Source organism: Hyaena hyaena, unplaced genomic scaffold (genome assembly GCF_003009895.1).
Source record: "Hyaena hyaena isolate Hyena2069 unplaced genomic scaffold, ASM300989v1 scaffold_95, whole genome shotgun sequence".
In the NCBI taxonomy this organism is placed as follows: Eukaryota; Metazoa; Chordata; class Mammalia; order Carnivora; family Hyaenidae; genus Hyaena; species Hyaena hyaena.
Window position 1 is genome coordinate 2703173 of NW_024080727.1, and position 10376 is coordinate 2713548.

General features: G+C 43.6%; 1 protein-coding gene across 5 annotated transcripts in view; it reads left to right on the forward strand.

Moving 5' to 3' along the window:
- Positions 1-10376, forward strand: part of TTC23 (tetratricopeptide repeat domain 23) — a 101428-nt gene that overhangs the window by 20848 nt on the left and 70204 nt on the right. The gene's annotated exons all lie outside the window — the stretch shown is intronic.

The following is a 10376-nucleotide window of genomic DNA, read 5'->3' on the forward strand; positions in this document are numbered from 1 at the left end:
CACACACACACACACACACACACATGATGCATTTATGGGGGATACAATTATACATCCCCCCCTGGGTCCTTGAGTTCTGATGCCACTCCCTTGACTTTCTATTTCTTGCCTTCTCTCCTGGACCCCCTCCTCTGTATTTAAATCACCATATATTTCATGCACAGAGAGGAAGAAGATATTTGTAATATACATAACTGGCAAAGGGCTCATATCTAGGAATCTGTAAAAAAAAAAAACTCCTGTATATCAATAAAACAAAGACAGACAACGGACTAGAAAAGCAGGCAAGAGACCTCACACACACACACACACACACACAGATGCCCGCATGGCTTATAAACCTTCTAAATGTTCCATCTCATCATTCATCAGGGAAATGAAAATTAAAATCATAAGATGCAACTACATCTTTACTAGAATGACTAATTTTTTTCTTTAAGGACCGATAATGTCGTGTTGGTAAGGATGTCCTGCTCTTCTATGCTTTCTCATATGTTGGAGTTTAGAATGTATTTGGTGTGAGTACTTTAGAAAACTGTTTGGCTTCCTCTTCTAAATTGGAATGTTTGCCCACTCAATAACCCAGCAGTATCACTCCAGAATATAACAGAAATGCATGTATATGCTCATCAAAAGAAATGGCCAAGAATGTCCAAAACTACATGATTTGTAATAGCCAAGAATTGGAAACAACCCAACTGTTCATCAAAAGTACAATACATAGGGGCGCCTCGGTGGCTCAATCGGTTAAGCATCCGACTTTGGCTCAGGTCATGATCTCGCAGTTTGTGAGCTCAAGCCCTGCACCAGGCTCTGTGCTGACAGCTTGGCGCCTGGAGCCTGCTTTAGATTCTGTGTCTCCCTCTCTCCCTCCCACTCCCCTCTCATGCTCTGTCTCTCCTCCTCTCTCTTTCTCAAAAATAAATAAACATTAAAACAAAAATGTTTTAAAAGTACAATAGATAAAATTGTGCTCTGTTCATACAAAGAAAATGGCCCAATTACTCCTTTGCCTATCATGGTTGGCTTTCACAAGCATAATGCTTAATGAAAGAAACCAGACCCAAAGGAATCCATTTATGTAATGAGAAGAGGAAGGGAGTAATGACTGGGAGTGCCTGCCAGTCCAGAATTTCTTCCTGTCTAGAAGTAGATATTCTATCTTGCATTGTAAGACATGAAATAAGCAAATCAGAGGTCCAAGATATGATATTTAATGTTACTAGAACTTAATGTTGATCGGTGTTGCTACAAAAGAGGGTAAGTTCTCCGCCAGAATCCAGTACCTCCTGTCAAAATTCTTTCCAAATCAGTAGTACCAAATCTTGCCGGCAGATGGCGCGCCTTGTACACATCTGTGCTGAAAGCCCAACAAGAATTAGAGTCCGTGTTCCCAGCTGTCCTACAAAGTTACTTTGTGTTCAGCTGAGTGGTTTGAAACTTTGCCACTTCTTTACGTCCCGGTTCTTCACAGTGACATAATCACTGGAACTTGCACATTTAAACTGCGTGGTTTTCATTTGATCACTGCTTTGTTTCCTCATTGGATTATGAATATTTTGCCCAAACGGGTCTACTTTAGAAATTTGCGAGGCTTTGCCCTTTGTACATTTCCATAGCTACATTCACAACCACAGAGGCCTTTTCTATTACAAGGTCTTGGTGGTCCAAGGCCAGGATAATTTCTCAGACAGTTCTCGCGGGATGTTTGTGCCTCATAAAAGGGTATCTTTCATGCATCTCTTCCTCCTTCTGCCTCGCCTTTTATGGTGCCCATCAGGCCAGGCCCGTTCTTTTCTCCTTGGGCTGACAGATAAATGCTGCAGGGTGACTCATGCTCCCCGCCTTCTCTCCCTCACTGGGGGCTGAAGCTTTCCCTTCTACCTGCCCTCCTCTGTTCCAGAACTACTTCATTCACTAACTTTTTGTTAATTTTGGAGAGTGAATCCAAATCATGCTCTTTTGTGCAGATTTGTTTTTCTAAGCATGATAAAGAAACTCACGAGTGAACACGGGCAAACTCTTCCCCCATGTTAAGAATTATTTTCTATGCCGGTTACTGCTACTCCAGAACGTGTGACCCATCCAGGCTTTCCCCAGGGTGTACGACATGTCATCTTTGGAGTCTTCTTTGCAGCACATGGCCTGGCATTGCTGTGCTGAACGGGCTGTCAGGTGCCCCACGACTGATAACTAGGGCATCAACAGGACATCTTGGGTATCTCTAAGGAATGAGATGTGACGTAGTCAATAGGGTGGGATTTATTTTTTTTTAAGTTTTTTAAAGTTTTTGTGTATTTATTTTTAGAGAGACAGAGACAGTGTGAGTGGGGAGGGCCAGAGAGAGAGAGGGAGAGAGAGACTCCCCAAGCAGGCTCCACACTATCAGCGCAGAGCCCAGTGTGGGTCAGGAACCCATGAACCACGAGATCATGACCTGAGCCCAAATCAAGAGTCAGACGACTTAACTGACTGAAACCCCCAGGTGCCCCCAGTGTGGGCTTTAGAGTCAGGTAGCCCCACGTTCATATCAGTATCCACTCAACCCTCCGAGCAGGACTGGTGGGCAAGTCCCCCCCACCCCTCTCCTGTTAAGGTGGGAATGATCAGACCACCAAGGTTTGCTGGGATGATAATACAGACCCCACATTAAGACATCTGGATACTTGATAGACTCTTTTTTTAGATTTTTTTTAAAAATGTTATTAAAATTTTTTTAATGTTTATTTACTTTTGAGAGAGAGAGAGAGACAGAGCATGAGTGGGGGAGGAGCAGAGAGAGAGAATCTGAAGCAGGCTCCAGGCTCTGAGCTGTCAGCACAGAGCTCAACACGGGGCTCAAACCCATGAGCTACCAGATCATGACCTGAGCCAAAGTCGGACACTTAACCGACTGAGCCACACAGGCGCCCCTAAGATACTATTTTTTTAAGTAATCTCCGCACCTGGTGTGGGGCTTGTACTCATGACCCCAAGATCAAGAGTTGCATGTTCTATAGGCTGAGCCAGACTGGTGCCCTGGTTGACCCTTCTGAAAAGGGTCTGTCCCTTTTTAAAGTGGCTGTCCGATTGAACATTTCTCTCTCTGCAGTCTCATCCTGGAAATGATTTGATTTTAAAGCATGTGCTTCTATCGTAGATTAAGATTTCGTGCTTCAAGACTGCCCCCAGCCTGCAATATTCTTTCTATATTTTATCTTGTGACTTTGGAAGGCCAAGGGCTCTTTGTCTTTGCTTTTGTAAACCACCTAAGCTAAACTGAAGATAGTCTTATGCTTTTAATTTTAAACTTGACTTTGTCTCTTTGCCTTCCTTCTTCTTCATCCATCATAGTCATGAGATTTGGAAAGCAAGTCTAACATAAGTTTTCCCAAGAGGAAAGGAAATGAGGAAGGGTCCTCCCTTAGCCAGTGCTTCCCGGGAAGGGGTAGAAGGTAGTGGAGAAAATGCTGGCTCATGGGGCGGCGTCTGGATCTACCTGCCACTTCACTGGGACGCTGGAATTCCATTTAGTTCCATATGCTTTCCCATAAGGCATCCCCAGTGACTTTTATTGAGAATTTGTGAAAATTCGGTAATAGCCCTTACTTTCTTGCTTTTATATCCTCTGGTGCTCAAGTCGGTAATCTCCAAATCTGTTGCTTTCAGAACTCAACTTTTTTTTTTTTTTTTTTTTTAATTAATCCATGACCTGGAGGTCCTTGGTGTCTAAGCTGTACGTCTACAGATGTGTTTCTTTAAAGAATCACCTTCTCGGGGCACCTGGGTGGCGCAGTCGGTTATCCAACTTCGGCTCAGGTCATGATCTCACAGTTCATGAGCTCGAGCCCCACACCCAGCTCTGTGCTGACAGCTCAGAGCCTGGAGCCTGCTTCAGATTCTGTGTCTCCCTCTCTCTCTGCCCCTCCCCACTCACACTCTGTCTCTGTCTCTCTCCTCTCTCTGTCTTTTGGAAATAAAATAAACATTAAAAATTTTTTTAAAAATCACCTTCTCTACATTTATTTTCTGGACATAAAAGCTCTGACAAGTGCTCGTGTGTTCAAAGCCCTGCTCCTTCCTTTCCTTCCCCGGGAAAGGTCCTGCTCTTCTCCAGAGGACAGATTTCTCCTGCAGCTCCTCCGTGGCATGCTATTCGCCTGGCATGCCTTGCACTTGTTTAACAAAGAAGGAAATCGTTCACTCTTTTTTTCTGGTGCTCTTCTCCATCCTATATTCCTTTGATTAAAGAGAAGCTCTCTGGAGCACCATTAAGCGACTGGCTTAGGCTCAGGTCATGATCTCATGGTTCACGAGTGCAAGCCCCGCGTCGGGCTCTGTGCTGGCAGCTTGGAGCCTGGAGCCTGCTTTGGATTCTGTGTCTCCCTCTCTCTCTGCCCCTCCCTCACTCATGCTCTGTCTCTCTCTTCCTCAAAAATAAACAAACATTAAAAATTTAAAAAAAAAAATGCTCTGACCTTACACAAAATCTGATTTTTGAAAAATCAGGGTTTTTTTTTTAACATGGAGAAGCAGAAAACCACACAGAACAGAATACTACCTTCATGTACTTGATCTGCTATTTCTTGAATCCCCTACCGCTTTAAATTTCAGAGTCCCATATTTTTGTCTTTCCCTTTCTAACTCTGTATCCTTAACAACTATAAATAACACTGATGATTTTAAACAACCACACCAGCCCCCTAATGCTTGAGCACCTTCTGTGCCAGGCTCTGACAAAGTGCCCAAGTCCTAGGTGCTGGGCGTACTCAGTAGTCACATTCTCTAGTGAACCAACTGGGGCTGAGAGAGGGGAGGTCATTTCCCAGGCTCACACGGCTGGGGACGGCAGAGCGGAGCCAGGTCTACCAAAGCCTGGTGTCGGGGCTCTTCACCATGGCACAGATCATGTTCCCGAGTACAGAATGGAGACCCGACAGAATGCTCTGCCGAGCAAAACCTTTGCCGTGTGTGCCAGAGGGTAGAGGGGGGATCCACAGGAAAGCCTTTTCTCCGTGGACTCTGGAAAATCCCACTTGGCCTCTTGCAGGATTGATTTGTCCTCAGATTTTGCTTATCAGCAATATTCCCACCAAGCCGTTGCTTTCACTGTTGCTCCATATTGTTGCTAAATATCACAGGTTTTTATAAAAAAAAAAAAAAAAAGTTAGAGAGAGAGAGAAGGAACACGCAAGAGCAGGAGTGAGGCAGAGAGAGAATCCCAAGTAGGCTCAATGTATCAGCACAGAGCCCCTTGCAGGGCTTGATCTCATGAACAGTGAGATCATGACCTGAGCCAAAATCAAGAGTCAGATGTTTAACCGACAGAGCCACCCGGGTGCCCCAAATTACAGAGCTTTTAAAAGGAAACTCTCTGTTGTCTTTGTAATACCAAAGAGATTGCATTTGTTTACTGCCTGTTAAAACAAGTCTCCAACCCTGTGAGATCTTCCAAGGCTCATCTGAAATGAGATAGTGTCTCCTCACGTGCTCTGTAGAATTACTGTGGATGTATTTTCATTCAATAAAATATGTTGTGGTTGAAGTTGTGGCCCTGCCAAATTAACATACTGCCACATTCTGTTGTTCGAAACTATCTTTTCATCTGTCTGGTGTTTCCTAAAGCTGCCTAAACATATTATGGGCGTGCTAGACAATAAATCCGCAACGCATTCCCGGCAGGCAGATAGGAACAGAAAAGAGAAAATGTTGCCATCCCAAACATTACACATGAGCAAATGCAGACAGACAAGATTACCTGAAACTGACCGATGCTTTCAGTGATTTGGCGATGGAGGTGAGGCTATCATTTAGGTCTTTTCTGATAGAGCACCCCCGTCCACTCCTTTTTTGTTAACTATATTGTGAAGCCAAAGTAATTGTAGTTTCTGGAGCCCAATGAGCTCATGAAGGCTCATCATCATGGGGCACATGACCTTGATAAGCCTCCATTTGTGGAGGTTGTATGAGCTCCAGGACCCTGGAACTGAGCGCCGGCAGCAAAACTCTAAGGGGCAAAACTCCCAAGGGTTGGAACGGGCTCCATTCTTTGCAAGCACTAAACAAAAGCAGGTTGCCTCTGTTCATCATTTTAACAGGATAAAAGTATAAATATTGTTATGCAGATACTTACCTACACACTAACCAACCTCACAGAATAGGACATTTCAGATACACGGAGGCCTGTTCTGTGTTCTTCCGAATCCTGTTTTCTTCCCCCCACATTACAGGCAATTGTTAGGCTTCATTTAGTGCCTTTCATTCTTCTGAAAGCATGTATAACCAGGAAAATATACAGTATTATTTCTCATTTTTATTTTTCATTTTATTTTTTTAAATGTTTGTTTATTTATTTCGAGAGGAAGAGAGAGAGAATGAGCAGGGGAGGGGCAGAGAGAAAGGGAGAGAGAGAATCCCAGGCAGGCTCTGCACTGTCATCATGGAACCGACGGGGGGCTCACATTCACAAACTGTGAGATCATGACCTGAGCTGAAGCCAAGAGTCCAATGCTTAACCAACTGAGCCACCCAGGTGCCCCTTGGTTTTAAAACTTTGTATGTATATTTCCTTCTGTAGTTTGCTTTTCCCGCCTACTACGTTTGTATTTTTGTGTTTTTGAGATGTACCCACGTCAGCTGGTACATATACCTCTTGTCTCTTCATTTTAAACTCACATATTGTGTTTTATCCGACCGACTTTCCCCTAACTCAATCATCAATGCTCACGAGAGTGAACATGTAAATCAGTGGGATGAAATTCCAATTTTTCCACTGCATAAACACAATCTACCTCATCAGTCTTGTACATGCTGTCTTTGGGCACGCATTCAAGGTTATCTCAGAGGTCTGTGCCCTGGAATGGAATTGTTTACTTGACAAATATCCACGTCCTCAACTTTACCAGGTTTGCCAAACACCAACTTTTTTTTTTAAGTTTATTCAATTATTTTGAGACAGAGAGAGAGAGAGAGCACTATTGCACAAAGAGGAGGGGCAGAGAGAGAGAGAGAGAGGGAATCTCATGAACCATGAGATCATGACCTGAGCTGAAGTCAAGAGTCGGATGCTTAATCAACTGAGCCACCCAGACACCCCCCTCCGCAAAATGCCAACTTCTATTCTCACCAGTAGGACATGGAAAGTCCCATTACTCCATATCCTTGCCAACACTTGATACAGTCAGACTTTTTATATGTGCCAATCATATGGTTTCTTTGATTGCATTTCCCTAAGAGTGAGGCTGAACAGCTTTTCATATGTATGCTAGACATTTGGAATTCCTGTTCTGTGAATTGTCTGTTCATGTCTTTTGCTCATTTTTTAATTGGGCCTTTGTTTTTTTATTAGACATTCTTCATATTTCTGACAACTAATTATTTGCTACTTATGTATATTGTGTGTCATTTAGGCTTTTCACTTTCTTTAATGCTGACTTTTAATACACAGGGGGTTTTATGTGTAAGGTGACTAAAGTTACCCGTCTTTTCTGTTCTGATTTATGGTTTTTGTCTTGTTTTTAAAAAGTCCCTCCTTACAGGGGCACCTGGGTGGCTCAGTTGGTTGAACATCCAGCTCTTGACTTCAGCTCAGGTCTTGATCTGTGGGTCATGAGTTCAGGTCCTGCACTGGGCTCCATGCTTGGTGTGAAGCTCACGTTAAAAAAAAAAAAAAAAAACCCTTCCTACCCAAAATTGTGGAATTATTTATTCTTGTATATATTTTCCTGAAACATATCAAAATTTTGTTTTTTAAATTTAGGCCTCTAACCCACTTAGAACTTTTATGTACTTAGTATGAGGGATCTAATTTTTCGCCCCTGTGGATGACCTAAGTGAGGAGGTAAGTCATTTTAGCTGCAAGAGAAAGAAAGACTCAAGGTCTAAAGAATTCAGTAGTTTGAAATTTGAGGCCGATAATAGGCTGACAAAAATCTTTTCAATTTAGAGCATTCAGAAATGGCAACAGATCACCATCAAGTATGGATGCCTTGTGTGTGGCTGTGGCCCTTCGGGGCCAGCACTCTGCTATGTTCAGCTTGCTGATTGTCATGGGATTCGTGAGCTCTGCTTTCATTGGTACATTCTTGTATCAGAGCCAAAACTATGGCCAGTGAAGGTCATGTGTTTGTTCCTGCTGAATTTGCCTGCTTCCGGCAGATATTCAAATTAAATTTCCAGGCAGGGAGGTAATAGAAAGCTGGACTTGAGCACAGTGTGATTAAAAAAAAAAAAAAATGGTGCTCCCATGTCTAAGTAGCTGCTCCGGGAGGGTATACGTATACCCAGGGTTTTTCTTCTTCTTTTTTTTTAATGTTTTTATTTATTTCTGAGACAGAGAGACACATGAGCAGGGGAGGGTCAGAGAGAGAGGGAGACACAGAATCTGAAGCAGGCTCCAAGCTCTGAGCTAGCTGTCACCACAGAGCCTGATGCAGGGCTTGAACCCACAGACCATGAGATCGTAACCTGAGCCGAAGTTGGACACCCAACTGACTGAGCCACCCAGGCACCCCGACCCAGGGTTCTTCTATTAGGGGATCTGAGGGAAGGAAAATCTCCGGGCCTGGAAATGGCCAGTCGGGGTTCCATATAGGTTTGCAAGGGCTACCATTAACCAAGTACCACCCACTAGGTGACGTGAACCACAGAAAGTTCTCTCACGGTGTTGGAGGCTGGAATTCTGAGATAAAAATGTTGGCAATGTGGGTTCCTTCTAGGGGCTGTGAGGAAGAATCTGTTCTGGACCTCTCTCACAGCTTCTGGTAGGTTCCTGGCAATCTCTGGTGTTCCTTGACTTATAGATGCATCACCCCAATCTTGTCTTCATCTTCCCATGGCCTGTCCCCCGTCTATGTGTCGTTGTGTCCAATTCCTCCTTTTTGTAAGGATACCAGTCACATTGCATTAAGGGTCCACCTACTCTAGTATGACATTTTATTTTTAAAATTTTTAAAAAATTTTTAATAGTTTTTTGTCATGTTGGATTCCATATAACACCCAGTGCTCATCCCCACAAGTGCCCTCCTCCATGCCCATCTCCCTCCCTACCCCCCACACCCATCAGTCCTCAGTTTGTTCTCAGCATTCAAGAGTCTCTCATGGTTTGCCTCCCTCCCTGTCCCCCACTATTTCCCCCCTTCATCTCCCCCATGGTGCTCCGTTAAGTTCCTCCTAATCCTCCTATACGTGCAAACATATGGTATCTGTCCTTCTCTGCCTGACTTATTTCGCTCAGCAAAACACCCTCAAGGTCCATCCATGTTGCTACACATGACCAGATTTCATTCTTTCTCATTGCCACATAGTATTCCATTGTATAGATAAACCACATCTTCTTGATCCATCCATCAGTTGATGGACATTGAGGCTCTTTCCATGTTTTGGCTATTGTTGATAGTGCTGCTATGAACATTGGGGTACATGTGCCCCTATGCATCAGCACTCCTGTATGCCTTGGGTAAATTCCTAGCAGTGCTATAGCTGGATCATAGGGGAGTTCTATTGTGAATTTTTTGAGGAACCTCCACACTGTTTTCCAGAGGGACTACACCAGTTTACATTCCCACCAACAGTGTAGGAGGGTGCCCGTTTCTCCACATCCTTGCCGGCATCTAGAGTTCTCTGATTTGCTCATTTTAGCCACTCTGACCGGCGTGAGGTGGTATCTCAGTGTGGTTTTGATTTGTATTTCCGTGATGAGGAGGGATGCTGAGCATCGTTTCATGTAACTGTTGGCCATCTGGATGTCCTCTTTGGAGAAGTGTCTGTTCATATCTTCTGCCCGTTTCTTCACTGGGTTGTTTGTTTTTCGGGTGTGGAGTTTGGTGAGTTCCTGATAGATTCTGGATATTAACCCTTTATCTGATATGTCATTTGCAACTATCTTTTCCCATTCCATCAGTTTTATGGATTGTTTCCTTTGCCGTGCAGAAGCTTTTAATCTTGATGAGGTCCTAATAGTTCATTTTTGCTCTTGCTTCTTTTGCTTTTGTGGATGTGTCAAGTAAATTGCTGCAGTGGAGGTCAAGGAGGTTATTTCCTGCTTTTTTCTCTAGGGTTTTGATGGTTTCCTGTCTCACGTTCAGGTCCTTTATCCATTTTTATTTTTGTGTATGGTGTAAGAGAGTCATCTAGATTCATTCTTTTGCATGTTGCTGTCCAGTTCTCCCAGCACCATCTGTTAAAGAGGCTGTCTTTTTTCCATTGGATACTCTTTCCTGTTTTGTCAAAGATTAGTTGGCTGTATACTTTTGGGTCCACTTCTGAGTTCTCAATTCTGTTCCATTGGTCTATGTGTCTGTTTTTGTGCCAATACCATACTGTCTTGATGATGACAGCTTTGTAGTAGAGGCTAAAGTCTGGGATGGTGATACCTCCCGTTTTGGTTTTATTTTTCA